The sequence below is a fragment of the Hyperolius riggenbachi genome, chromosome 2, assembly GCF_040937935.1.
Source record: "Hyperolius riggenbachi isolate aHypRig1 chromosome 2, aHypRig1.pri, whole genome shotgun sequence".
Taxonomy (NCBI): Eukaryota; Metazoa; Chordata; class Amphibia; order Anura; family Hyperoliidae; genus Hyperolius; species Hyperolius riggenbachi.
In genome coordinates this window covers 473,324,573-473,349,333 of record NC_090647.1, presented here as the reverse complement: position 1 = coordinate 473,349,333, position 24,761 = coordinate 473,324,573, and the positions used below count along the sequence as shown (strand labels likewise).

The 24,761-nt window shown below is 46.8% G+C and overlaps 1 long non-coding RNA gene across 1 annotated transcript; it reads left to right on the top strand.

Moving 5' to 3' along the window:
• LOC137547064 (uncharacterized) lies at positions 1-23,027 on the top strand. The gene is made up of 2 exons (XR_011026457.1): positions 1-293; positions 22,494-23,027. It is a non-coding gene; the product is annotated as an uncharacterized lncRNA (long non-coding RNA).
• Positions 23,028-24,761: the final 1,734 nt, after the last annotated feature.

Here is a 24,761-nt window from a genome sequence, read left to right as displayed (position 1 = left end):
CACACCAAGCAGACATGTCTGGGGCGCTGCTGTGTCCCATTGAATAAACAAGGCTAGGGCCAGTAGTGCTACAGTAGAAGCACTGAAACACAAGGGCATTGTGCATGTCTAGCAAGGATTCTCCCAAGGGCATCAAGTCAGCATTTTCCAAGCAGGGATGACAAAAACCATGCAGAAGTTTACTAAGCTGATTCCAGAGAAGGTTGTTTGAAAGAAATATATACGATCTGCTTAAAGGAACGTCACAACTCCATCTATGTAACTATACTATTCACGATCTGTACACTTTGCAGGTAAGCCTTGCAGCTCAGAGTCTGTTCCACTTGCAACAATGAGACAGCAATGCCTCAATCATATGCGATATAACACTTGTTTAAGAAGTCATCTGCAAATCCCCAGAACAAAGTAGAACTATAATCAGTTGTTTGGTGCTGTAGCAAAACAATTCTGCTGATGGAGCTACACTTGTACAATATGGCTCTGGCTCACCATGAGCTGTCTATGTATTCCTTACACCTGTACAATAAAACAGCCATTTTAATTTATTCTGAACACCTCCACTCAAAAGTATATACAGTATATTTCACCCTCGAGTCTAATGCTTAAGGCCAGTGGCAACAAAATTCAATGATCCACAAACTTCTTCAACCAAATTACAGATGCTGAGGGCCAACTTCATGCACTAATCTGTAAAGTTGTAAAAAAAAAAAAAAAAAAAAAACAACTAACCAGGCACTAAAATTTTCACAACGCAAATAACGGGGATGCAGCGGTTTACTTGTCATGAGAGCACTGAAGCGAATTATAAGGTAAAATGGGCAAAATTAGTTAGCTGTAGTGTCTCTTTAATACTAAGGAATCAGAGTCGGGGCAATTTTGGGCACCCGGAGTTGGAGTCGTGGTTTCATAAACTGAGGAGTCGGAAGATTTTCGTACCGACTCGACAGCCCTGCTTATGTGCTATTCTTCTGTCTCTTGAAATATACAGTAAATATTTCAGTCACCTGTTGCTGGGTTTGTTTACAAGGCTGTGGAGTCGGAGTCGGTGGTTTCATAAACTGAGGAGTCTGAGTCTAATGATTTTTGTACCAAATCCTTAATTCTGGTAAGTATTAGACTAAGGAGTCGGAGTCATTTTGGGTACCTGGAGTCGGGGGTTTCAAAAACTGAGGAGTCGGAGTTCGATGATTTTTGTACAGACTCCACAGCCCTGCTTGTTGATATGGGCAGTGGATAAAAGTTTACTGGAAGTTCCACAGACTAAGGGCCCGTTCACACTGCACGCGTTTCCAGCCGCGTTTTGGAAACGCGTGCAGGTGGCCAAAACGCACGACATCAGACATTGCATAGAGTGCAATGTCTGATGTTCACACTGCATGCGTTCCGGACCTGTGCGGTCTGGGAACGCATGCTGCACGCAGATTTTGCAAAAACGCGTGGCTGTCCCATTCACTTTTCAGTGATGGGATCAGCCACGCAACGCACACAAACGCGGATGGCCATGCGTTCGTACGCGTTGCGGTCCGCACGCATGGCCATCCGCATTTCTGATCTGAACGGGTCCTAACCCTTTCACCATGAGTGCCCCCACCAGGAGTCCTGTTAGCCACCATGGGAATGCCACTGTTGCTGGATGCTGTTACATTCCAGGTTGCATGAATAAGGCCTAAAGCGCCCACATTCAGAATGTAAAAATAAAAGGGTCTATGAGTTCAACTACTGAGGGCATTAATGCCATGCAATATATTTTTTCATATGCCAAGAAATAACAAATGTGATGGTATCTATAGCTATGCACACACATTTAACAATTGCTGCCTGAAACAAATCACTAGCAATTCTTTTACATGCCTCATAAACAGAGAAATGAGTGGCAGGCACAGAAGTTTTAGCAACACCAAAAGAAGCTAATTAGTGATCCAGGATTGCAAATCACTAATTACATCAGTCACACTTCTACTCATACTAGCTTTTCACCTTGGGTGACCAAAATCTAGACTATTTAGATCTACAGTTTCAGGTTTGACTCCTGACCAGGACATTATTTCCATGTAGTGTGTGGCTCTACCAGTTTCCTCTCACATCCTGAAAACATACTGATAGTTCAATTGCCTTTCCCACACTTTGGCATCAGTGGTTGGGGTATAAAACAATGACTATACCAGAGACAACAGACTGTATGATCTGCTAAGAGGCAGTTGGTGACAAACTGTTCAATGCGCTCTGCTGAAAACAACTGAGCTATATAATCAATACATACTATAACACCAGTTAAAGGGATTGTACTATTCTGATATCAAATGTCAGAAGACTGTGGGAAAGCTGAATTATCAGCAATTATTTATCACTGATTTGTACAGAACCAACATCTTCTATAGCACTGTAAACATGTGTAGCATGTATGCACTGTCCTTGCCATGTTGTGTAATATAAGTGTTCCTACAAGTGAACTGTCATTCAGCTGACAGCAGATCATACTGTCTGTGGGTATTCCTACCCCCTGGCCAGGTTACACTGTCTACTGATCAGTAGATCACACAGTATATACATGTCAGTCCTGATCTATGCTGTGCACTACTCCCTGGCACAGCAGTTCCGTGTATAGGGCACAAGCATGCAGAGTACAGGCAGGGGGATGAAGGGACAGGCAATGTCATTACCGCAGCAAGCTCCCGGGTTCTTGTCGGGGCTCTGCACAGCCGCCTCCTCCGTCTTGCTGACCATGTCCTCTGTGCTGCTGCTGGATTGCGCTGGAAGGACAGAGCCGGCCGCTCACACACAGACACACGTGGTGCAGCTGTAACCTCTGCCTCCCGACCTTCCAGATCACACTCTGCGACGGCAGCCACCGCGGGACAAACCTCTGCAAACTGTCTGAGTCACTGAACGCCTTAAACAGACAGGCACAATGTTTTTATGAGGTCACAGAATCAGCCTACTTAGCAGTAGTAGAGAGATGTGATCTACAATTCCACTTTATTAAATCTAAAGTTACTGGAATCATCTGAACTATAATTAATCATTTTTAGGAGTAAATTATTAACTCTTTAATACTTAAAATGTACCTGAAGTAACATGTGGTAGTCACACAGACAGCAATAAATACTAGCCCGAAGAGTGCTACTAAAAGTCTGTTGCAGTACCCAGAGCCGGGACAAGGTCCTCCAGCACCCAAGGCTGAGACACCAAAATGCGCCCCCCCCATCCCTCCCACCCCAGCTGTCACACACTGATTGCTATTAGACTAAGAGGGCCACAGGGCCCACAACCTCCCCAACACCTTAAAATCTAGTTATCTGGCTTGCAGTCACTGCTATGTATCCCCTTTTCTTATTTCTTTCTGCTTAAAACACAATTAGGAATGATAGCTGAATGAATTCTGCGCCCCCTCCTACACTGCGCCCTGAGGCTGGAGCCTCTCCAGCCTATGCCTCGGCCCGGCCCTGGCAGTACCTGCTACATGGGAACAGGTACACTAGTAGACTTAAAGAGGAACTCCAGTGAAAATAATATAATTTAAAAAAGTGCTTAATTTTTACAATAATTATGTATACTGTAAATGATTTAGTCAGTGTTTGCCCATTGTAAAAGACTTCCTCTCCCTGATTTACATTCTTAAATTTATCGCATGGTAACATTTTTACTGCTGGCTGATGATGTCACTGGAAGTAGCTGCTGCTTGCTTTTTTGGCAGTTGGAAACAGCTGTAAACAGTTATTTCCCACAATGCAACGAGGTTCACAGACAGGAAATTTCCAGGACCATGGTCCTCACAGTTTCCTGTGGGAGGGGTTTCACCACAATATCAGCCATACAGAACCCCCTGATGATCCGTTTGTGAAAAGGAATAGATTTCCCATGTAAAGGGGGGTATCAGCTACTGATTGGGATGAAATTCAATTCTTGGTCATGGTTTCTATTTAAAGTGAGTCTATAGCAACTTAAAAAAAACAAAAAAACAGATGCTTACCTAAGGAGAAGGGAAGGCTCTGGGTCCTATAGAGCCTTTCTGCTCCTCTCACGGTCCCCACAATCCAGCAGTGGCTCCCGCCCCGTAAGCAGTCTCCTACCGATTGTTCGGAGACTAATCACTGTCACTCTGGAGGCTTCAGAAGTCTTCAGGAGCCCGAGTGCTCCCGAAGACGGGCCGCTCTGTACTGTGTATAAGCGAGCAAGGTCACTCGCGCATGCGCAGTATGGAGCCACCAGTCTTTGAGAGCATTCGGGCTCCTGAAGACTTCCAAAGCCTCCCACGGTGGGAGATTTGAACAGGGGAACCAGCGCTGGAACCATGTGAGGACCATGAGAGGAATGGGAAGGCTTTGAGTCCTATGGGAGAAAAGCGCTATAGAAATGTTATTGTATTGTATTGTACCTAAAGAGAACCTTCCATCTCCTTAGGTAAGCATCTGTTTTGTTTTTTTAAGTTGGTTTCAGATTCTCTTTCACCACTCTGCGACCACATCTAACGCCATTCAGTCCTGGGGGAGGTTCATTCAGTCATGCGCGCATCACCACTGACTAAGGGAGCTCCGAGGTCAGCCTGCCTGCCCGTGATCGCGGGCAGCAGGCTGTTAGAAGGGGGGGGGGATTATTTACATGTACATCGCTGCAATCTACCGTAGCGCTTTACGGGGGACAGCTTAGTGACAAAGCTGTCCCCTCAAGTGGCCCACAATGTGATCCCTTCTCATAGGCTGATGCCTATGAGAGGTGATCACTGATTGGATCTCATGGAGAGGGAGCAAAATAAAATTAAAGGTACAGGTACTAGGTACAGTTTAAAAAATAAATACATAAATAAATGAGAAAAAATAAATAAATGAGAATAAAACTAATAACAAAAATGCAGCAGCAATCAGATTGCACCAACAGACATATCTGTTGGTAGGCAGAAAAGGAGCCAAGATTCAGTTGCATGGTAACTTGTATGGCTTTGCAGCGAGCTGTTAAAGCTGCAGAGCACTGAATTGTAATAATTAGCCTGGTCACATGGGGTGTGTAAGCCTGTGGTCCTGAAGTGGTTAAGGTTCATACACGCTCAACAAAAGTCGCTGCAAGCAAAACATCCAGTGCTGTGTAAATTACTTTTTCATTGTAACAAAGACAAATGACGAGTCTTTCCAATTACATTGTCTGCAATCCAATATTGCAAACGACTAACTCATTTAAATACTGAGTGCTCAAGTGGAAGTGACATTATGCATGACATGCTTGCATTCCGTAGAACAATGCCGCTTAAACGGCGTTATACAAAGTTGCAAAATGTGATCAGATTCCGCACAGCAATTTTAATGGTACTAACGGCAGGGGAGCAATACGCATTACCGAGGTAATGCTTGTGCTGCTATAGTAACGCGAGGTAGGCGCCAGTACACTGCAAAATTACTGGCCTTTCGAGCATCAGGCCCAAAGAGAGATAATTCACAGGAGAAATAATTCATGTGAATGTTTTGTGAATGAACCCCTCTGAGTGGTAGAACTGCTATAATCCAGTGCTGATACAGATGATCTGATGAACAGAAGAGAATCACATTCAGTATTCAGTCTTTCTTGGTGCTATGAGAGCACTGACATAGATGCAATCATGTTATTTATAACAGAAATGGAAAGTGTCAGAATTTGATGCCACTGAACAGGATTAATGCAGGTGTTGAAAAATAAAGGATACCCGAGGTGACATGTGACATGATGAGATAAGCATGTGTTTGTACAGTGCCTAGTACACAAATAAATATGATGTGTTCCTTTTTTTTTTCTCTGTCTGAAAGAGTTAAATATCAGGTCAGTAAGTGGCTGACTCAGACAGGAAGTGACTACAGTGTGACCCTCACTGATAAGAAATTCCCCCTTTTTACCCCTTTTTTGCTCTCAGAAGACATTTTCTGCTAGGAAAGTGCAGTGTTCTCCCCAGAAATGTTTTCCAGCCGGGTGGCATGGAAAAGTAGCCGGGTGGGGCAAGATGAGGGAATACTGGGCCGGCGCTTCTCTGCACAATTCAGAAGAGATGACAGCCGGGTGCTCACCAAAACTAGCCGGGTGGAGCACCCGGCTAAAAGAGCCTGGGGAGAACACTGAAGTGTTTTATAGTTGGAATTTCTTATCAGTGAGGGTCACGCTGTAGTCACTTCCTGTCTGAGTCAGGACTGAGTCAGCCACTTACATACCTGATATTTAACTCTTTCAGGCAGAGAAGGAAAAAAGGAACACCGCATAGTTATTTGTGTGCTAGGCACTGTACATACACATGTTTATCTCATCATGTCACATGTCACTTCGGGTATCCTTTAAGATAGTCATACATCTAGCGATGATGGGCAGATTCGACCACGAGACAAATCTCTAGCTGATCGAATATGATTAGAGAGAGATTTGTCAGCTGCCCATACACCGCAGGCTGATTCCCAATCAATTTCATGCTGAAATTCTGGGGAATTGGCCGCGTCTGCTGCATCTGCTGCCTCGCCGCTGTGCCCCTAGTGTATAAAGGTTGATCGGGTGCACGGCGGTAACGGCGCATATAGGGTTAATAGAAGAGAGGCGCATTTTGAAGATGGATGGGCACCGTGACACAGGATAGGTAATGTATAAATGCACACATACATACATGCTGGAGAAACAGCACCCAGAGATTTTGTTGCTCGTCCCGATATCGCTTGCCATTTCCGCTGTGCACCCAATCAATCTTCGATGACCCGACATCTTACAGCCTGTCCGATCTACATGCTAGGCCCGAAACTGGTCACCTTGTCAATCGGGCATGCACTTGGCAGCACCGATTTTCATCTGATTTGATAATTATTATCGAATTGGATGGTCGATAGGCCGCAGCTCGATGTACGGGTACCTTAAGTAACAAGGGCTACTGCCCTATGCAGCTAATTATTATCTTTGCATTATTGTAGTACTGAGTCTTGTCATTGCTTGTAGTTCCTAAGCCAGATCTGGATACAGTCTACTTAAATGTGTTTTCAGGCGTCGGTTCATCAGAAGGTCTGCTGGACTGCACCCAGTACCAGCACAGGAGGTTTACGTGCTGCTGTAATACATAATTAGCCAGTCTGCGACTCCAGTCTCCATCTATAATTGTTTTTAGTGTGTCCTTTGTAGTCTGAACCATTCACTTTCCTTGCCCATTTGAAGATGGGTGGAATGGGGCTGATGTAACCTGTCCTCGAGAATAAGGTTACTTGCCATAAATGCCTTGAAATCTGCTGATGTGAACTGCGCTCAATTATCACATAAAATTATATCAGGTCATGCATGTTTAGCAATAGCAAATAACTTCCGCTCCACTTTTATCACTGTTAAGGTTGTTGCTGAATTTACTGGAGCAACTTACAACCGTTTACAAAATGGTCCAACTACAAGGAAAAAAGTTTGATCTTGGAAAGGCCTGCCTAATCTACATATAGTCAACTGGGCTGGTTCTAGACTTTTTGCTGCCTGAGGCAAACTTGTGAGGATGTGTGCCCCCCCCCCCCCCCCCCCCAAATTGGAATGATTGCACCGCACCTTATTGAGCACCCAAAAAAAACCTCAGTATAGGTAGGTAGCCAGCTATAGGTGCCCCTGGTGTTCGTATCGTAGCTAGTTGCCCCCAGTGTAGGTTAGTCAGCTACAGTTGCCCTCGGTATAGGTAGGCCAGGCACTCTCTTCACTTCCTGTTTCTGCCTGGTGCTGCCCCCAGACTTCTGACGCCTGAGGAAGTCGCCTCACTTGGCATCATGGGCGGACTGGGCCTGGTAGTCAAGACAATGGGCTTTGTGTCACCTTGCATAGATGCACTGCAGCCTTGAAGCATGGTGAGCAGATTGGCAAGAGCCACTCTTGGCTGCCATGGCCAGGGCCGGATTTACCATAAGGCACTGTAGGCACATGAACCAAGGAAGGAAAGGTCCGCACTTAACAGTAGGATGTAAACTTTTATTATGGACGTATCCTAAACAACCACGGCAGGTATCAGATAGCTGACATGTTTCAGACAATCAGTCCTTAATCATAGCTAACATGTGCATGGAAGCGTAGGCATATAAATAGGGATGTCAGTATAGAGTGCCCACCCTGAACATAAAATACACCCTCATCCACTTATACATTCTATAATCTAAGAAATCTAAATTACAAAAAAATCCTAAAATTCATAATATACAGAATAAAATACAATACAAAAAGAGGAAAGAACAAAGAACAAAGCTGGGAGCAAGGGACCCAAAATACTACCCAAGGGGGAAGGAGTGTAACTATGGTGACAACAACCCTGATTTGAGGCAAAAGCAGTGACACCTGGGCGGTCTACCCCAAAACGAACGGTCGCCATGCAGGATCAGGGGTCAGTCAAGGGAAAGATGCAATTAACATATACAGGATAGGAGCTTAGGTAATTATCGCCAGATCCCATCTGGCATTCAGACCTAGTGGAACCCTAGTACCTAATTGGAAGATCCACTTTGCTTCTTGTCGCAACAATTTCTTACAGAGATCCCCTCCTCGCTTTGACGGCAAGACCCTCTCAATCCCGTTCAATGAAAAGCCCGTCATGTCACCCCTGTGAACTTCACGGAAATGTTTTGCAACATTGGTGACATTAGACATTTGCCAGCCCGCCCCCAGGTAATGTTCCGTTATTCTCTGCCTCAAAGGCCTAGGGGTGCACTCCACATACTGCAGCGAACAGACGCTACAGGAAATGAGGTACACCACATAGCTCGAACCACAATTAATAAATTGTTTAGCCACTTCAGGACTCAGCCTTTACCCCCCCCTTAAGGACCAGCGCTGATCTAGAAGATCTGTGCTGGGTGGGCTCTACAGCCCCCAGCACAGATCAAACAACAGGCAGAGCGACCAGATCGCCCCCCTTTTTTCCCCACTAGGGGGATGATGTGCTGGGAGGGTCTGATCGCTCCTGCATACGTGTGGGTGGCGGGGGGGCACCTCAAAGCCCCCTCCACCGCAGGATTCCCCCTCTCCCTCTCCTCCCTCCCTGCCCCGGAGATCGGAGGCTGCACAGGAACGGATCTGTCCTGTGCAGCCTCTAACAGGCTCCTGCCTGTCATGTGACAGCGATCCCCGGCCGCTGATTGGACGGGGATCGCTGATCTAGTACAGCGCTGCTACTGTTAGCAGCGTTGTAAAAATGTAAACAAAGCGGATTATTTCCACTTGTGTTTACATTTAGCCTGCATCCGCGATCGGCATCCCGCAGGCTATTCACGGAGCCCCCCGCCGTGAATTGACAGGAAGCAGCCGCTCGCGCGAGCGGCTGTTTCCTGATTAATTAGCCTGCAGCTGGCGACGCAGATGTGCGTCGCTGGTCCTGCAGCTACCACTTTGCCGACGCGTGTTATGAGTGCGCAGTCGGCAAGTGGTTAATGTGGAAACTTCGGCCATTCAAGGCAGAGACAGCAATTTTGGACTTAGCATGGACTCGGCAATATTTGCAGGTCGATACGCCACATTTAAGGGAACCCACCGTGGCCAACCATGTTTTTCTGGTGGACTCAGAGCTAAACAGATTTGGGGACAGCATCTGTCCTATGGTGGGGGCACGTCTGCTGGCATATTTTACCCGTCCTTTAGAACTTGTGAAAGGCCATTATCCGCTTATCTGTGAAAGGCCATTATCGCATTATCTGCGAACATGAAAGAAGCATGGCTAGATAGTGCAGTTTGTGTTCATTTGTGCTGCAAAAATCATAATTCTATCTATAATTCTATATTTTAAAGTTTTTGAGATATTCAAGTTTTTATAAAGGTCAAAAGCCTTTACAATGTTGTAGGGAAGCTGAGTGAACTTTTGACCTTTACAAAAACTTGAACATTGCAAAAACTATAAAAGTAGCAGTATTAAACCGTGCTAGCCACCAGTAAAAGCAAGATGTTGAATCAGGATGATACCATTTATTAGCTAACGTAGAAGAAAAGGAGTAAGCTTTCAGATAACAAGCCTTCTTCAGACTCAAAAGCATACAAGAATAGTGTCTGAAGAAGGCTTATTATCCAAAAGCTTGCTCCTTTTCTTCTAAGTCAGCCAATAAATTGTCTGGGAAACAATAATTGCTATTATCTTCAAAACAAAAGCAGCACAAATCTTAAAGGACAACTGAAGTGAGAGTGATATGGAGGCTGCCATATTTATTTCCTTTAAAGCAATACCAGTTACCTGGCTAGCCGGCTGATCTTTGGCCTCTAAAGACCAAGGACAAGCATATGCAGATCAGGTGTTTCTGACATTATTGTCCAATCTGTCAAGATTTTTATTTCTGGAGCCAAATAGACCTGCAGGACTCCCACGTAGTATTGTTTAACCTCCCTGGCGGTACGCAGTTTTAGATGCTGCGTCCGCGGGAGGATTTTTTAAAATAAAATTTTATCTAACTGCTTAAGCTAGCACTTTGCTAGCTAACTGTGGCCCCCAAGTCCCCCGGCACCGCTCTGATCCCCTGGATTGCCGCCGGCAATATTTACCCGTCCGCGATCCCGCGAGAGCATCTTCCCCTTTTAGCTTCAGTCGTCGCTATGGCGACGATCGGATATGATGTCATGACGTCAACGACGTCATGACATCATGCGCAGTCCCGATCCTCCCCATAGCGAAGCCTGGAGCTGATTGGGAGGCTGCGCCATCGCGGGATCGCTGGGAGGTACATATAACGGCGTCAATCGGGGGTGATCGGGGAGAGTGGAGGGACTTGGGGGGGTATCATTAGCTAGCAAAGTGCTAGCTTAAGCAGTTAGATCAAATTTTATTTAAAAAAAAACTCCGGGGGCCATGTGATCCTCTCCGGCTGCTAGCCTGAGCGTAGGTCAGGCTTACTACCAGGTAGGTTAAAAGGAAATAAATATGGCAGCCTCCATATCCTTCTCAGTTCAGTTGTCCTTTAATAGCCTATAGCCTTAGTGCTGCTATGGCCCCTCTTTACGAGCTCCAACCCAGATGCATCACTGCCACGTTGCATGTTTTGTCCCATCCATATGCCTCCTTGATCTTACTCCTGTGCAGCTCTGCCGGGAACCATTTTGCTCAAGCGCTGTTCGAAAAGAGTTGTGACCACAGATGCGCAGAGCGCTCCACGTCATGGCGATTGTACATAGCCAGTTGGGAGTGTGAACCTGCAGACATGCAGATAGGGCGCAGCATGCGCCATGGAACGTAAATGTAAAGGAAAAGAGGGGGGCTGGGGAGCATATGTCACAAATCACAAAAAAACGAAAAATAAAGTGAAAAATTACAAAATTTATTAATATTATAATTAAGCATATTAAAAAGCACCAATGTAAACTGCCAAGAGACCACGCTCAACAACCAATCAAAACATCAAACACACCGCTGCCCAGGACCACCTAATGTGGTCAGGGATCCCAAACATCATGTAAAAAATAGGCCTAGGCAAACACAGTGCATCAAAAATGAAGACAATGGGAAAGTAGCAATTTAGCAGGCCGGCACAGATGACAGAGGCAAAGTAGGTCAGTACATCCAGTAGAGACAAGGAAGCCAATATAGCATCTGCAGACAAACTGTTCAATGGAGCAGCATAGCCAGCATGGACAGATGAAATGCAAGTTGCGGCATGCACAAATCAGATAAGTGACATAAAGCTTAAGCCATACTGTACCCAATCCTGGTACAGCAGTGCGGAGTCCAGTTAGCTCCTGACGGCTGTCTGGTCTCTCAACCCCATGTGTAGAAGCCCAAGGCTGGGGGGGAGACTTTTAGTCTGGTAGAGGAATCCAGTCCAGTGTGCTGGTGTAGCAGGCTATGATGGTCAGAGCAGAGTCCCATGTAGGCAGGAAGCTAATGGCCATCCAGGTAGTGATCGTGGGGATGCCTCAGGCCAGCAGAGGGTGGATGTGGAGGGTGGAAGGGCGGCAGGCCGCAAGGCAGACAGGTGCTAACACCACGCCGGCAGCATGCGCCATAGCTGCATCCCAGTAGGGGCAGCGCTAATAAAAATGGGACACAGAAGCACTAAGGAGAGGAGGAAAAAGAAACTAAGGGCCACTTAGATTATGAGGGGTTGGAAGAAACCCCAGGCTTGGCTAATTCTTGTTGTTTTTTTTCAAGTGAGTTCAAGCGTGCTTTAGTAGATGGAAAAAGTAAAGATTTATACATAATAGCAAGCCGAGTAGATGGGGAAAAAAAGAATATCTATTTATATTTTTTCTACACATGAAATACTAATTTATAATGATTACTCACTTAGCCCATTATTCTTCCATTCGGAGATTCCAGAAAAACATATAAAAAGTTGGTACTTTTCCGCTAGTGGGGCACCACGGCTAGGGTTAATGTTAGGCATTGTAGTGGAGGAAGGTTAGTGTGAGGCAGAGGCCAGGGCAAAGGTTAATGTGAGGCAGAGGCCAGGGGAAACGTTAGTGTGAGGCAGAGGCCAGGGGAAAGGATAGTGTGAGGCAGAGGCCAGTGGAATGGTTAGTGTGAGGCAGAGGCCAGAGGAAAGGTTAGTGTGAGGCAGAGGCCAGAGGAAAGGTTAGTGTGAGGCAGAGGCCAGGGGAAAGGTCAGTGTGAGGCAGAGGCCAGAGGAAAGGTTAGTGTGAGGCAGAGGCCAGGGGAAAGGTTAGTGTGAGGCAGAGGCCTGGGGAAAGTCTGATTTTTTAAATTGACTAACTTTATTGGCAAAAACAGCTTAAAAAAATGGTGTGTAAATCAGAAATTTTGATATACTCTGAAATCGGAAAGACACTTCTCGGAGTGTGATTTGCCTTCTTAAAGGAGTACTGTAGGGGGGTAGGGGGAAAAAGAGATGAACTTACCCGGGGCTCAGTTACTCCTTGCTCAGTAGGCGATCTCCATAGCTCATGCATGGGAAGGGGAAACAAATGCACAAAATAGTGTGATACTGTTTAAAACCAACAGATGTCTTTCCTCCACATCACCAGTGTGAACCAGCATACACCCGTTCAACACCCAGTGTTTTATCATGCAGGTAAATCAAGCCTCTCACCAGCTTGAATGGCTGACCCAGCACAGAACAGCAGTGTTCACTTTTCTTATGCTTCCAAAGCAACAGTTTTCCTTAGATTATGCAGGTTCTAAAGGGACTCAAAAAGACGCTACCATAGCATAACTCTGTATTTATTTAAAAGTTTTTAAAATTTCCAATGCACTTACATTCCATCCATTAAAATGCGCATATAACAATCCACATGGCCGCTCAGCGTCTCCACCACTGCTTAGTAGTGGTGCTCAAATACCCCTTTTCAAAATTCGAGTTAGGTCGAATTCGAATAGTAAATTATTCGAGATCAGTCGAATATTCGAGTCGAATAATTTTTACTATTCGATTCGACCTCGGAATTCGAGCTCACTATTCGAGTCGGTATTCGAGCTCATTATTCGAGCTGACTATTCGAAATGGCCTTAAATAGCTTCCAACACTTGTTTTGAGGGTGAATGATGCAAGAAACCTCTTTTTTTCCAAGTAACAACAGCAAGTGATTATGTGGGGATGTTCCTTTAAAAAAAAAAGTTGAAAAGAGAAGTTGTGTCCAGAAATTTGTTCAGTACTGTATATACTTCTTCTTCTTCTTCTTTATCTTCTATATCTTCTTCTTCTTCTTCTTCTTCTATATCTTCTTCTTCTATATCTTCTTCTTCTATATCTTCTTCTATATCTTCTTCTTCTTTTATATTGTCTTCTTCTTCTTCTTCTTCATCTTCTTCATCATCATCTTCTTCTTCTTCATCTTCTTTTTCTTCTTCTTCTTCATCTTCTTCTTCATCTTCTTCTTCATCTTCTTCATCTTCTTCTTCATCTTCTTCATCTTCTTCATCTTCTTCTTCTTCATCTTCTTCATCTTCTTCATCTTCTTCTTCTTCATCATCTTCTTCTTCTTCATCTTCTTCATCTTCATCTTCTTCATCTTCTTCATCTTCTTCTTCTTCATCATCTTCATCTTCTTCTTCATCTTCTTCTTCTTCATCATCTTCTTCTTCTTCATCTTCTTCATCTTCATCTTCTTCATCTTCTTCTTCATCTTCTTCATCTTCTTCATCTTCTTCTTCATCTTCTTCTTCTTCTTCATCATCTTCTTCTTCTTCATCTTCTTCATCTTCTTCATCTTCATCTTCTTCATCTTCTTCATCTTCTTCTTCTTCATCATCTTCATCTTCTTCTTCATCTTCTTCTTCTTCTTCTTCTTCATCTTCTTCTTCTTCATCTTCTTCATCTTCTTCTATATCGTCTTCTTCTTCACTTATTTCTCTTTTCAAATTTTTTTTTTTTAAAGAAATGCAGCTATTTTTGAGCGTAACAAATAGCTGGTGGCGCACGCATGTTGGAAGCGCCATTGTATGTGCTCCCTGGCAGTGGAAACACACAGACAGCAGGAGGTAAATTCAGCAGCAGGAGGAGGAGGATGAGTGTGTGGCAGCAGGCAGTCAATGAGGCAGGCAGCGTGACATAATAGCCCTGGTACCTAGCGGTGATACCAGGGCTGTAAATAAACACAGCAGGCAGGAGGTCCCAGACAGCGGTCGTGCAGCCCACATTGTGTCCAATACACAACTGGGACAACACAGTTTTCAACCCGGGCACCTCAGAAAAATTAAACCTTTTTTTTTTTTTTATGGTTTTGTAGTTTTGTTTTTACAACAAATTACACAGACAGATATAGCTATTTTTTGACGTAATAGCTGGTGGCAGAGTGGCAGCAGAAGGTAAATCTGTGTACCCTGGCGTTGGGAAACACAGACAGACAGACAGCAGCAGCAGCAGCAGGAGGAATGGAGGAGTAATGTGAGCAGCTATTGTTTGACGTAATAGCTGGTGGCAGAGTGGCAGCAGAAGCTAATTCTGTGTACCCTGGCAGTGGGAAACACAGACAGACAGCAGCATCAGCAGGAGGAATGGAGGAGTAGTGTGAGTGTGGCAGCAGGCAGGCAGCGTGACATAATAGCCCTGGTACCTAGCGGTGATACCAGGGCTGTAAATAAACACAGCAGGCAGGAGGTCCCAGACAGCGGTCGTGTAGCCCACATTGTGTCCAATACACAACTGGGACAACACAGTTTTCAACCCGGGCACCTCAGAAAAATTAAACCTTTTTTTTTTTTTTTATGGTTTTGTAGTTTTGGTTTTACAACCAATTACACAGATATAGCTATTTTTTGACGTAATAGCTGGTGGCAGAGTGGCAGCAGAAGGTAAATCTGTGTACCCTGGCGTTGGGAAACACAGACAGACAGCAGCATCAGCAGGAGGAATGGAGGAGTAGTGTGAGTGTGGCAGCAGGCAGGCAGCGTGACATAATAGCCCTGGTACCTAGCGGTGATACCAGGCCGTAAATGAACACAACAGGAGGTCCCAGACAGCGGTCGTGCAGCCCACATCGTGTCCAATACACAACTGGGACAACACAGTTTTCAACCCGGGCACCTCAGAAAAATTAAACCTTTTTTTTTTTTTATGGTTTTTTGGTTTTGTTTGTAAAACAAATTACACAGATATATAGCTATTGTTTGACGTAATAGCTGGTGGCAGAGTGGCAGCAGAAGGTAAATCTGTGTACCCTGGCAGTGGGAAACACAGACAGACAGCAGAAGGGCAGTACACAGCAGCCCACTGTAGGTGTAAAATGTGTGGCTGCAGGCGACGTAATAGTCAAAGTGAACCAGGCTGGCTTAGTGAGCAGGAGCCAGGAGGTGGTAAAGGGTGGTAAGGCACATTAACGATGGTTCTTAGCCTGTTCATGTCCCCCTCTCGCCGACAACAGGGGCCAGGAACTCGCCTTCCACCCACGCCTGGTTCATCTTGAGAAACGTCAGTCTGTCCACAGACTTGTGAGACAGACGTGAGCGTTTATCGGTGACCACACCACCAGCTGCACTGAAGCAGCGCTCGGACAGCACGCTGGAAGGGGGGCAGGACAGCACTTCCAGGGCGTACTGCGCCAGCTCGCTCCAGATCTCCAGGCGCTTGACCCAATACTCCATGGGATCAACAGGGGCATCGCTGTCAAGCCCGCTGTAGGACCCCATGTAGTCAGCCACCATGCGGGTCAGGCGCTGGCTGTGACCGGTGGAGGATGCTGCTGCATGCACCTCCTCTCTAGTCACTGCTGCCAGAGCCTCTACAGTCCTGTAGAGCTCGTGGCTGAGAGACAGCAGGTCTGTGGGGCGCTTGCTGCTGGATGCAGGCACCTGCTGCTGCCTCTGTGCTGGCTGCTGGACAGTGGGGGTGGAAGGCTGGGGGAAGGCTTCCTCCAAGCGCTCAACAAGGGCCTGCTGCAAGCTCCTTATTTGTTGCGCTGGGTCTCCTCCTGCAGGCGGCAGGAACTGGCTCAACTTCCCCTTGAGGCGTGGGTCCAACATCATGCTGATCCAGATGTCCTCCCTCTGCTTCATCTGGATCACCCTGGGGTCTCTGCGCAGGCACGTCAGCATGTGCGCTGCCATTGGGAAGAGGCGGGCCACGTCTGCTGGCACATCGACGGCAGTGCTGCTGTCCTCATCCTCCTCCTCTGCCTCGTCAGCCTCATCCTCTCTCCACCCCCGCACCAACTCAGCTGCACTGTGCTGCTCCCCCTCATCAGCAGCAAGGTCAGGGACCTCCACCAAGTCCTCCTCCTCCTCCCCCTCAGAGGTGGACTGTGCAGCTGCTTGCCGCTCCTGCTGGTCCAAGGCTGCCGCTCCCTGTTCCAGCAAAGCATCGAGGGCCCTGTTCAGCAGACAAACCAGGGGCACCCACTCGCAGACCATAGCATGGTCCCTGCTCACCATGTTAGTGGCCTGCAGAAAGGGAGCCAGCACTAAGCACACCTGCTGCATGTGCCTCCAGTCATCATCGGGGACGATGGACGGGATGTTGCTGGTCTTGTCCCTTCTCTGAGCGGCGGAAACAGTGGCCAGGGCAAGGTACTGTTTGACAGCGCGCTTCTGTTCAACCAGACGCTCCAACATCGCCAGGGTGGAGTTCCAGCGAGTCGGAACGTCAAGGATCAGCCGATGGCGTGGCAGATCCAGCTCCTTTTGCACGTCTTCCAGGCTCGCACAGGCTGCAGCCGAGCGCCGGAAGTGATGCACAACGTTCCTTGCCGTTTCCAGCAGTTCGCCCATCCCCTGGTAGGTGCGCAAGAACTTCTGCACCACCAGGTTCAGCACGTGGGCAAGACAGGGGATGTGGGTCAGGTTTCCCCTGTCTATTGCGGCAACCAGATTGGCCCCATTGTCGGCCACCACCTCTCTGACTCTGAGGCCTCTGGGGGTCAGCCAAATCCTCTCCTGCTCCTGGAGTTTGGCCAACACATGGGTTGCCGTCAGCTTGGTCTTCCCAAGGCTGACCAAGTGCAGCAGCGCTTGGCAGTGGCGGGCCTTCACGCTGCTGCTGAGGCGGGGGGTTTGGCCAGGTGTGCCGGAGGATGGCAGAGGATCGGAGGAACCTGCTGCAGTTCCCCTGACCCTGCGGGGTGGCACCACCCACTGTGTTGCTGCTGCTGCTGTGCCCGCTGCTGCTCTCCCATCCTCACCCCCTTCCACCAAGCTGACCCAGTGGACAGTGAAGGACAGGTAGCGGCCTGTCCCGAAGCGGCTGCTCCAGGAGTCCATGGTGACGTGGACCCTTTCACCAACCGCGTGCTCCAGCCCTCGCTCCACATTGGCCATCACAAAGCGGTGCAGTGCAGGAATGGCCTTGCGGGAGAAAAAGTGTCTGCTGGGGAGCTGCCAGTCTGGGGCTGCGCAAGCAAGCAGCGCACGAATGTCGCTCCCCTCCTGCACGAGCGTGTACGGCAGGAGTTGGGAGCACATGGCCCGTGCCAGCAAGCCGTTCAGCAGCCGCACGCGACGGCTGCTGGGAGGCAGAGCCCTAACCACCCCCTGGAAGGACTCGCTCAAAAGGCTCTGGCGTGGCCTTTTGCTGGCACGGGAATCAGCAGACACAGCGGAGGAGGCCACTGAGGACTGGCTGCCAGAACAGGCCTCAGTGTCGGCGGCAGGAGTTGCAGAGGGGGGAGGAGCAGTGCGTTTCCGCACTCCTGCTGGTGCTGCTGGAGGAGCAGGAGGGCGGGTGGCTGCTGTTGCTGCTGCTGCTGAAGGCTGTGCAGTGATGGGTGTGGTGCCACTGCCAGCACCAGATGCCTTCAGCCTCTGGAACTCCTGATGCTGGTGGAAATGTTTCGCAGCAAGGTGGTTGATGAGCGAGCTGGTGCAGAACTTTAAGGGGTCTGCACCTCTGCTCAACTTCCGCTGACAGTGGTTGCAAGTGGCGTACTTGCTGTACACAGTGGGCATGGTGAAATATCACCAAATTGGTGACAGAAACATCCCCCTACGGCATGGAAGCGCTGCTGCCTGTCTCCCTGTGGTGGTTGGGGGGGGGGGCTTGGGGGGCTTGGGTGCGGCTGGTGGTGGTACTGGCAGATGCTGCTGCTGCTGAGCCTGAGACACCAGCAGGCTGTGGGACCTGCCTACTGCTGCTGCCAATGCTTGCAATGATGCGCCTCCTTGCAAGGCCCACAAGAGCATCCTCCTCCTCCTCCTCAGAGCTGCTGAGGACGACATCCCCTGGAGGTGGTGGCACCCAGTCTCTGTCTGTCACCGGGTCATCATCATCCTCCCCCTCCTGAAACATGTCCTGCTGGGATGAGGACCCCCCAAACTCCTCTCCTGATGCATGGATGGGCTGCTTGACTGTCGCCACAGTCTTGCTGTCCAATCCCTCATCCCCCAAAGTGCCCATCAGCATCTCCTCCTCAAAATCGCCAACAACAGCAGACAATTGACTCATGATGCCTGGGGTCAAAAGACTGCTGAATGACAGGTCGCCAACTGACGGTGAACTGGCCTCCTCCCCAGGCCCTGCTGGGCGGCTGCTGCGAACAGGGGTGGTGGTGAGGGTGGAGGCCTCGGATGCAGAGCTGATGGCGGGCTGCTCATCCTCCGTCATCAGTTGCACCACAGTGTCTGCATGCTTTTCCTCAATGGGACGTTTCCGACCCGGCTGGAGGAAAATCGGAGCAGGTGCTACACGCTGCTGCTGCTGTGTCTCTGCAGCGTGAGTTGCAGATGCTCCTGCTGGGCGGCGCCCAAGGCGTCCACGGCCAGTGGCTATGGGAGGAATGTTAGCCACTGACGCTGCTGCTGCGGAACTGTGCATGGTGGCGCGCCCGCGCCCGCGGCTTGCCACAATGCTGCTCCCTCTCCTCCTGATTCCCTTGCTGCCCTTCCCCTTGCCCAAACCGCGCTGGCTGCCACTTCCAGACATCTTCGATGTTTTGGGCGTATAGACAAAAGTTTTTTAAAAGGGCGGGTGAAAAGTGGGGTACTTTAATGGAGTGGGTTGGTGGGTGAGGTGACTGAGTGAGTGTCCCTAGTACAGTAAGTAAGTAGTAACAGTCAGGAAGTACAACTAGCAGTTACAATAATCAGTAGTAATCACAAGTAAATTTAGTGTGTGTACACTACAGACAGTGAGTGCACGCACGCGCAAACACGCGCAGGAGCTAGCCTATGAACAGTGACTGAGTGAGTGTCCCTAGTACAGTAAGTAAGTAAGTAGTAACAGTCAGTAAGTACAACTAACTAATTACAATAAGCAATCAGTTATCAGAAGGAAATAGAGTGTGTGTAGTGTGTGTACACAGACAGTGAGTGCACACACGCAGGAGCTAGTAGCCTATGAACAGTGACTGAGTGTCCTAGACTCCTAGTACAGTAAGAGTAAGTAGTAACAGTAAGTACAACTAACTAATTACAATAATCAATCAGTTATCAGAAGGAAATAGAGTGTGTGTAGTGTGTGTACACAGACAGTGAGTGCACACACGCAGGAGCTAGTAGCCTATGAACAGTGACTGAGTGTCCTAGACTCCTAGTACAGTAAGAGTAAGTAGTAACAGTAAGTACAACTAACTAATTACAATAAGCAATCGGTTATCAGAAGGAAATAGAGTGTGTGTAGTGTGTGTACACAGACAGTGAGTGCACACACGCAGGAGCTAGTAGCCTATGAACAGTGACTGAGTGTCCTAGACTCCTAGTACAGTAAGTAGTAACAGTAAGTACAACTAACTAATTACAATAAGCAATCAGTTATCAGAAGGAAATAGAGTGTGTGTAGTGTGTGTACACAGACAGTGAGTGCACACACGCAGGAGCTAGTAGCCTATGAACAGTGACTGAGTGTCCTAGACTCCTAGTACAGTAAGTAGTAACAGTGAGTACAACTAACTAATTACAATATTCAATTACAATAATCAATCAGTTATCAGAAGGAAATAGAGTGTGTGTAGTGTGTACACAGACAGTGAGTGCACACACGCAGGAGCAGCTAGTAGCCTATGAACAGTGACAGTGAGTGTCCTAGTACAGTTACAGTATATAACTACAATACTAATACAATCAGTAGTAAAGGACAGCAGAAATACTGGTATAGAATAGAGAGAAATAAACAGAGGACAGGAGGACAGCTGCCCACACAGGCAAGGCCCTGAGGCCTAAAGCTGTAAGCCTGTAGCAGCTGGCCTGTCTCTATGTAACACAAAAGCTACTAACTAAAATACAATGTCTAACTAACTAACAACAATATAGGTGTGTATAGGAGGTGTATGTGAGCAAAAACGCTAGGTAAATGACCACAATAAAGCTCTTGCTAAGCCAAAGCACAAAGGAGCAACTCTCTCTCTATGCAAGTCTCAGGCAAGGACGGAGAAACGTAACATGGCGGCCGCTATTTATAGGGTAGGGGCTGGCCAGGGTCCCCCTCTGTGATTGGCTGCCGTCAGAGGGCCTGGGAGCCCTCTGATTGGCTCTAAGGACATCAATCTGGGCTATGACGCTATTCGAGCTCGGTACCGAGCTCGGATAGCGCCGTTTGCTCGAATAGCTCGAATAGTGAATGGGCTATTCGAGTGTACGCGAATAGCCCATTCGAATAGCTACAGCTATTCGGAGCTCGAATACCGAGCTCGAATAGCTGGAAAAGAGCTCGAATATTCGAGCTACTCGAATATTCGAGCTCTGCTGAGCACCACTGCTGCTTAGGCTCCGCCCTACTAGTTTCGTCCGAATCACTCATCGGGGCATGAGTCATGAAGTGGTCTTTTAGGTCTTTTTGATAGGACTTTTGCATGGTGTTGGTTTTCTGTTGAGCGCTATACTGATCTAAAACTAAGTTCAAATCTTTGTTCCCCAACGCCCCTACAGTAGTCCTTTAAAACAGAAGAAAACTTCTATAATAGAACGAAACTTCAATAATTCAGCTTTTAAGTGAACATCTGTGGCTAGGCTACCCACAATGCACCACTTCTCGGAATGCATAATTTCATCAGAATCGGAAATCTGCATTTCCGACCATCCTTACTGGGAACAATGTACACACATTTTATTTTAAGGAGGCAAATCTGTACTAACCCTTTTGTCAGTGCACAGATTTCACCTCTGAAGTGTTCTAGCCGTGTATTTAGTTGTGTGCCTGATATACAGCTTTAAAGCTGTAGGTTTAGCTATACTATGCCAGGGGAAAAAAACACATATATAAGTAGATAAATACTTGATCTACTTGCATAACACATGTATTGTACTGTCCACATTTTGATTTAAGTGAATTGTATATAGTAAATGAAGAGAATTATGTTCCTGGTGGGAACCATGTCTTTTGCCCACAGTTTGAGGCTAAATCCTGATGTCATTTCTGCCCTTAAACTTTTTTTCTTTTCTCCTCCAATCACTGAGTCATCTCAGCCTTGCTTGTAAACACAAGTGAGCAGAGGATCCTGTTTAAGATAGGCAGCTAAGCATGGAAAAAAATGGAAGAGGAGGAGTATATAATAGATAAAAAGAATCTCCAGCATGCAACTGTTTGGCACTGACTATTAAAGGGCCAGTGTTCCTAAAGTATGTGATAACTCCAAACCATAACAGCAGAAAAAGTTTTGAATGCAGGATTAGCATCTTTATCACTTAATACACCAGTTGCTGTTAAAACTTGATTTTTATGGTGACAATCCCGCTTTAAGGGCCCATTCAAACGAGGGCAATTAGCGGCTGTTTACCGCTAATTGCCGAAGCGCTAGTGCTTTTTAAAGCACTGGCGCAATTATAACTATATGGGAGTGATCACACTGCCATGATTGCCGCTGATCGCGAATGTTTCCTCATTAATGGCAATCGCAAACGCCTTACATGCAGCATTTTGCTGCGATTGAAGAGCGATCGCAATTAGCATGCTATTGAAGTGCTAATCGCGATCGCAAAAAAAATATGTAAATTTGTACAGTGATTTTACCAAGATAATCGCTGTAAAATCACCTGCGCAAAACGCTAGCGTTTTAGTGTTTACAAGTGTAAATGGGCCCTTAGAGACAGCTAGCCTATTCACACCTCTGTGCTTGAGACAACCAGCACTTTCAGAGGCAGTTCTACACACTTGGATGCACTTTTCATACATTTTTAACATGCTTCATAGAATGGTTTACTTGTTTTTTTTCCTGTTTTTTTTCTTACCCTGCTTTATCACCTCGTATCTTTACAGCATAGACAATTGCCTTCAGATGACGGTGTGGTAAATGGGGTACAAAGATAGTGGTTCTTCATCAATGGAAACCTCAAGGCCACTGGATATGCGAAATTGCTACATGATGATGTGTTTTCCTCTTTACGCACTGAAGCTGAGTTTTTCCTGCAAGATGGTGCACCACCACATTATGGCTGTCAGGTCCGAGCATTCCTAGATGAACAGTTTCCTGGAAAGTGGATTGGTCATCGTGGGCCAGTTGAATGGCCCCCATTCTCCCGATCTGACTCCCTTAGACTTTTATCTTTGGGGTCATCTGAAGCTAATTGTCTATGCTGTAGAGATACGAGATGTGCAGCACCTGAAACTACGGATACTGGAAGCCTGTGCTAGCATTTCTCCTGCGGTGTTGCTATCAGTGTGTGAAGAGTGGGAGAAGAGGGTTGCATTGACAATCCAACACAATGGGCAGCACATTGAACACATTTTATAAGTGGTCAGAAACTTGTAAATAACTCATGAAAGAATAAAGTTACGTTAAAATCAAGCAAACCATTGTTTTTCTTGTAAAATTCCCAATAAGTTTGATGTGTCACATGACCCTCTTCCTATTAAAAAACAAAAGTTTTCAAAATAACCAACTTCAAAACGGCCGCCATGGTCACCACCCATCTTGAAAAGTTTTCCCCCTCACATATACTAATGTGCCACAAACAGGAAGTTAATATCACCAACCATTCCCATTTTATTAAGGTGTATCCATATAAATGGCCCATCCTGTATATTATATACAAGATATGGTAACCACTAGACCACCAGGGAAAATTATAAGGTGGAAAAAGACCATTACACCCCCAGGGAAAACTATAAGGGTAGTCCACCAGATAAAACAATACATGGGGGAGGGGCAGGCCTGGATTTACTTTACTTGAGCCCATAGGCACAGATGTTCTGGCACTCTAGACTTCACCCTCCGTGAACCTAAAAACCCCTGCTGAACCACACTGCAAGTGTGGTGGCTGTCCCAGTTGTCACTTCTCCCTTACTTACCTTGCCCATCATAGCTAGCTACAGGTGCCCCTTAGTATTAGGTAGCCAGAGGTATCCTCAGTATTAAACAGCTAGTGGTTCCCCTGACTAAAGGGAGATCTCATCAGTGGAATGCTGAGAGTAGGGTGAGTAACCTCTCATTTACACTCTCATCAGGACTCTGAATAGGAAAAGAGGGAGGGAGGCGCTCTGGGAGGGGAGTGAGCCGCCTTTCCATCATCAAGCGCTTGTAGGCACGTGCCTATAGTGCCTTATGGTAAATCCGGCCCTGGGGAGGGGGGTTAGCCAAGGGACCAATATAATAGGCACCTTATTATGCTGGCTGCAGCTCCTCCTCTGTTGCTAGGTAAGCTGAAGCTGGCAGCCGTGCAGGCAGAGGAAATGAGAGAGGCAGAAGGACTCAGCAGCCTTGTCCCCAACAGCTTGGCAGAGACTTGGGTGCAGGGCAGAGAGGCAGAGCACTGCAATAAGCTGCTGCAGCTTTGTTGGGACTTAGGGAGGCTGCAGGCGGCAGCTATGCCAATGGACATATAATGTCAGCTATGACATGTGGGCTCGATTCACTATAGCGTGATAACTGCTATCACAGCAGTTATCACGCTATAGTGAATCGAGCCCATAATGTGTAATGTCAAATAATGCTTCCTCCTCTGATAATGCTTCCTGTATGTCATTTGTAAGAAATGTAGACTGAAGGGGGAGGAATTTTCTTTGGCCAATTGACTTCAGTCATTTTGCAAACTGGCCGGGCCAATGTCAGAATTTATCAGCATTTTGTACGTTGGTCAACTTCAAATCGGCCAGTACTAGGAATGGACAGCCACTTCCTGTTTTGGATGATTTCTGGTTTTGGGCCATAACACACACACACACACACACACACTCACACGCACACGCACACACACACACACAGACACACACACACACACACACAGACACACAGACACACAGACACACACACACACACACACGCACGCACGCACGCACGCACACACACAAATATATATATATTTAACTTAGGTTTCATAAGTACAGTTAAAGTGATACTGAAGCAAAAAGAAAACTTACAATATAATGAATTGGTTGTGTAGTACAGATAATTAATATAACATAAGTTGCAAAGAAAATAGTGTCGTATTTTTATTTTCAGGTATATAGCTTTTTTTTATAACATTGCATCATTCTCTAATAATTGCAGTTTTCACAATACACTAAGCATTTTAAATGATTTCACAG